Raw genomic sequence first — 5,665 nt, forward strand, 5'->3', positions numbered from 1 at the left:
GTGTGTCTTGTTTCCTGTGTAGGTCTCTAGTTTAAGAAAGAAGGATGATGCCGGTTGTCTTGCATGAACAGGCCCTTGAAGAATGAGTACAGGTATATTGCGTGGAGAGGCCGGGAGAAACATTCTCAAATAAGGGAAATATATATTATAATATATATTATACACACACACACATAAATACATGAATAAAAGTGTGCAGTGTTCAGAAACGAGTCTGGAGAGCAAAATAAAAGGAATGGGCTTAAAAAAAATAAAAAGTAATGACTTGAGCAACATTGGAACCATAAATTGAAAGACCGACTATAGTGCAAATATATGTTAATTCTATCTTTACTCTTTCACAGGGATTTTATTAGGACCAAATGAGATTATGTAACTAAAGCTACTTTGTCCACTGGAAAAAGATACTAATATATTTAAAATTTTTTTTAACACTTATTTATTTTTGAGAGAGAGACAGAGAGACTGAGCACAAGCCAGGGAGGGGCAGAGAGAGAGGGAGACACAGAATCTGAAGCAAGCTCCAAGGCTCTGAGGTGTCAGCACAGAACTAACCTAATGCCTCACTCCAACCCGCAAACGGTGTGATCATGATCTGAGCCAAAGTCCAATGCTTAACCAACTGAGCCACTCAGGTGCTGTAGAAAAAGATACTAAATTTAATTATTTTAGCATTTAGTGTCCGATCATAGAAATTTTATTCCCTTAAATCTACATTCTTTGAAACATATAACTTTTTGAGCTGTGTATGTATGCACATTTCTGGGTGTTCATTCATTTTTTTCAATTAATATTTATAAAGCACCTAAAATGTTTTCAAAACTGAGGATAGAGCCTTAGACAGGTAAAGTCTTTGCACACATGGAGCTTTCTACAAACAATAAGCCAAGGCAATGTCCAAAGAGCATAAATACTCTAAAGAATTCAGGGTAAGGGGATAAAGAGTGATTTAGCACTGAGAGAGAAGGTGATAGATACCCTTAACCTTTGAGCACATCTTGTTCTTGACAAAGTGGAATCTTACTATCTGTTCTGTTCTTCAGCTTGCTTTGTTCAATTCTCAGTAGACTTCTGGATGTCTTTTCCCATGTCAGTACATACAGATTTAATTTATTCTTTTTCTATGTTAAGTTATATGGATTACATGGACATTCTACAATTTATCCAACCAGTACCCTATTGATATACAATTAGATCTTTTGTCAAAAAGATGGGATGAACAGATTTTCAGGCACTCTTCTATTTCTGTAATCTGATCTTCTAGAATCACTGGGTCAAAGAGTATGTGTATTTTAAATTTTGATTGGTATTACCTATTGTCTTTTAAATAGGTTTTACCCAAACATATTTCCTCACTAGAACTGAGAATGATCAAACTTTTTTTTTGTTGTTGTTAAATGTTTATTTATTTTTGAGAGAGTGAGTGTGAGTGGGGGGGAGAGGCAGAGAGACAGAATCTAAAACAGGCTCCAGACTCTGAGCTGTCAGCACAGAGCCTGATGTGGGGCTCAAAGTAGGCAACAGCAACATCCTGACATACTCCGAAGGTGGAAGCTTAACCGACTGAGCCACCCAGGAGCCCTGAATGGTCAAACTTTTAAACTCTTTCCTACCTATCATTATTGATGAGATTAAGTACCTTTCATATGATTATTGGAGACTTATTTTTCATGAATTGTCAATCAGATTCTTTGCTTGTTTTTCATTTTCTATTTTTTCTTTTTTCTTTTTTTTTTTTTTTTTTAAGTTTATTTGTTTTGAGAGACAGAGAAACAAAGCACGCAAGCAGGGAAGGGGCAGAGAGAAAGGGAAAGAGAGAGAATCCCAAGCAGGTCCCGCACTGTCAGCGCAGAGCCCAATTCAGGGCTAGACCCCATGAAACACGAGATCATGACCTGAGCTGAAACCAAGAGTCAACGCTTAACTGACTAAGCTACCCAGGTGCCCCTCTTTGCTTATTTTTCTATTAGATATTGATCTTTTTAATATGGATTTGTAGAAACTTTTAATATTTTATGTAAAGACACTTCATTTTATGTTTTACAAATACTTTTATTATTTTGTTTATAGTCTTTAAACTTTGTGATCTTTTACCATGTACTGAGACATTAAATTGTTAAATAGGCGTTTTTAACAATCTTTTCCTTATGGGTTCCTGGGTTTGACTAACACTTAGAATGGCCTTATATGTCCCAAAATTATTAAAATGTGTGCTGTGAGTCACCTGGCTGGCTTAGTTGGTAGGGCATGTGAGTCTTGATCTTGGGGTTGTCAGAGTCCCACATTGGGGTATAGAAAATGCTTAAAAGAATAAAAAATAAAATATTTTATTGTAATTCTTTAATTACATTTATGGTTATATCCTTATTCCTCATTTATAGTGGGGTGCCTGGGTGTCTCAGTCGGTTAAGTGTCCAACTGTTAATTTTGGTTTAGGTTATGGTCTCACTGTCATGGGATGGAGCCCTGTATGGGGCTCTGTACTGAGAGTGGAGCCTGCTTGGTATTCTCTCTCTTCCTCTCTCTCTGCTCCTCCCCCTCTCTTTCTCTGTCTCAAGTAAAAAATTTTTTTATTAAAAATAAATTTTGTTAATCTTTATTTAAAGAGACAGAGAGACAGACTGTAAGCATGGAAGGGGCAAAGAGAGGGGGAGACACAGAATCCAAAGCAGGCTCCAGGCTCTGAGCTATCAGCACAGAGCCTGACACGGGGCTTGAACCTACGACCTGTGAGATCACGCCCTGAACCAATGTCGGATGCTCAACCGACTGAGTCACCCAGGCGCCCCTCAAATAAACACTTTTTTATCCTCATTTTTAGTTTTTGAGATACCATTTACTAAATCTATCACTTATTGATTTGAAAAACTACTTCTCATATACTAAATAGGTATAAGTTGAGTTTGTTTGAGCATTCTGTTTTCTTCTCAAGATCTATCTGTGCCAGGATGTGTCATTGTTTTAATTTCCATGGTTCAGTAAGATATTTTGATATCTGATAAGGTAGTCCCTCCTAATTAATCTTTCTTTGTCCCCACTTTTCTTCATTGTTCCTAGGGATTTATTTCCCTAGAAAGGTTTTATTCTCAAATTTTCAAGTTTCCCACCAAATAAGATTCATCTGTCAGCTGATTTTAATTTTTTTTTTCCAACGTTTATTTATTTTTGGGACAGAGAGAGACAGAGCATGAACGGGGGAGGGGCAGAGAGAGAGGGAGACACAGAATCGGAAACAGGCTCCAGGCTCTGAGCCATCAGCCCAGAGCCCAACGCGGGGCTGGAACTCCCGGACCGCGAGATCGTGACCTGGCTGAAGTCGGACGCTTAACCGACTGCGCCACCCAGGCGCCCCTGTCAGCTGATTTTAAAAGAAACTTCATTGTAGCAAATGTGAAAAGACAAGAGACAGAATAAGATGTAACAAAAGGAGAACTATTTTAAAAACAGTTATTTATTTGAAAGAGAGAGAGAGAGAGAGGGAGAATCCTGAACAAGCTCAGCATTGTGAACATAAGCCTGATGCGAGGCTCCTTCCCACTGTGAGATCATGACCTGAGCCAAAGTCAAGAGTAGGACACTTAACTGAGTGAGTTACCCAGGTGTGCTGCAAATGGCATTATTTGTGATGATTTGGTTGCACATTGGGAAAGCCCAAGAATTAATTACAAGCCTCTTGAGGTGGGGTGCCTGGGTGGCTCAGTCGGGTAAGCGTCCAACTCTTGATTTCAGCTCAGGTCATAATCTCACACTTTGTGGGTTCCAGCCCCATGTCGGGCTCTGCACTAACAGTACAGAGCATGCTCGGGATTCGCTCTCTCTCCCTCTCTCTGCACCTACCCTGTTAGCTCTCTCTCTCAAAATAAATGAGAATAAACTTAAGAAAAAAAGGCGTCTTGAGAGTTCAACATAGGGGTCACATACATCACACACACAAAATACAATAATAACTTGCTTTTTCAGTGGCAAGAGAAAGCCAGTGTAGTTGTTTCCCATTGAGGCTCATGGGCTTGAGGGATCCTCATCTTTGTTCAGAGAATTTAGGCTACAATTCAGATGCTGAGCTTTGTAAACCTTAATGGATACCAGCTGAAGGAATTAAAAACTTGTGAAAGCTGCAAGTAATTTCTATCTGGCAAGAATGAATATTTTACTATTCTTGAGGCAGACTATTCCTTTATTCTAGGAAAGCCTCCCCAAGTGTCTTCCAGTTATATAAGATGTCTCAAAGAACTGGGGGAGGGATGGATGTAAAAGGGATGTGTTGGAGGGAAAGTTGCATCTCTCTGGCCTGGGTTGCTTTGGGGCAGGATGGTTGTTCCCTGCTCTGACCCTGACCTGTCAGTGAGCACCTGTGATTGGAGAGCTGACCAGCAGAATAGGGCCTGCTTCATGGGCAAATGGTACACATTTCAGGGTCCCGTGCTTAGAAAAATCCCACATTTGGTTTAATGCTCTGCTACTGCCATCTTAAAATTCATAATAGCTTTTGATCAGGGAGCCCCGCATTTTAAATTTGCACTGGGCCCTGCACATTATGTAACTGGTCTGCACCAGAAGTTGCTCAAAGTGTTTTCACTTTGAGTGAAATGCAAACTATCCCCACTAGGATCTGAAGAGGGGAGAAAACTGACCCTACCCTTCCTGGAATTTAGAATCGGTCTTTTTTTTTTTTTTTTTTTAAATTTTTTAATGTTGGCTTTATTTATTTATTTTTTAACATTTTTTTTTCAACGTTTATTTATTTTTGGGACAGAGAGAGACAGAGCATGAACGGGGGAGGGGCAGAGAGAGAGGGAGACACAGAATCGGAAGCAGGCTCCAGGCTCTGAGCCATCAGCCCAGAGCCCGACGCGGGGCTCAAACTCACGGACCGTAAGATCGTGACCTGAGCTGAAGTCGGACGCTCAACCGACTGAGCCACCCAGGCGCCCCTAGAATCGGTCTTTTCCTTAAAGATTGGTGGCTATTGTTTAAAAAAAAACTTTTTTTTTTAATCCTTTCATTATATTTTACAACCAGTTATTCTAACTATTCAAGAAACCTCAGTGTTGTACAGTTGGATCCTGGGGCAAAATCATATGCGGGCTCTCCCTTCATATGCTTTTTTGCATACCACAAAAGTAGCCCTTTTGAGAGGGAGAGAGAATTTGACTAAATTGGCTAAATGAGAGACAGATCCAGAGTGGGGAGGCTATTGGTTTTGTAAAGAGGAGTGGCCATTCGAGAGGACTGGTAGGAGGGCTTCTGGGATTCGGTGGGTATGAGGCTCTGGTTTCTGGAATGAAAAAAGGATGGTTTTTCCATCCGCCTCTGGGCATGGGGGTGAGAACAGTGCCAGTAGCTCCCTGGAATCCGGTGAGAGCTGCCTTCCTCAATTATTCCCAGTTTCCAAGATGGCTTGAAAACTAAATACAGTACTCAAAAGTTGTGTCACATTCTCTTATCTTCAGACAGAGATGCTTGGGCTCCTCAGAGTCTTTGGGCCTTGATATAATACTCTGCTGTGACATGGCTTCATGGAGTGCTCATAAAGCTGTGTGATTGTGAGTCCAGGATTTGCTGGTTCCTTCTCGTAATTTATTTAATTATTTATTTATTTCTTAAAAAAATTTTTTTTGATGTTTATTTTTGAGAGAGAGAGAGAGAGAGAGAGAGAGAGAGAGAG

This window comes from Herpailurus yagouaroundi, unplaced genomic scaffold, assembly GCF_014898765.1.
Source record: "Herpailurus yagouaroundi ecotype Mexico unplaced genomic scaffold, PumYag 192, whole genome shotgun sequence".
Lineage (NCBI taxonomy): Eukaryota > Metazoa > Chordata > Mammalia > Carnivora > Felidae > Herpailurus > Herpailurus yagouaroundi.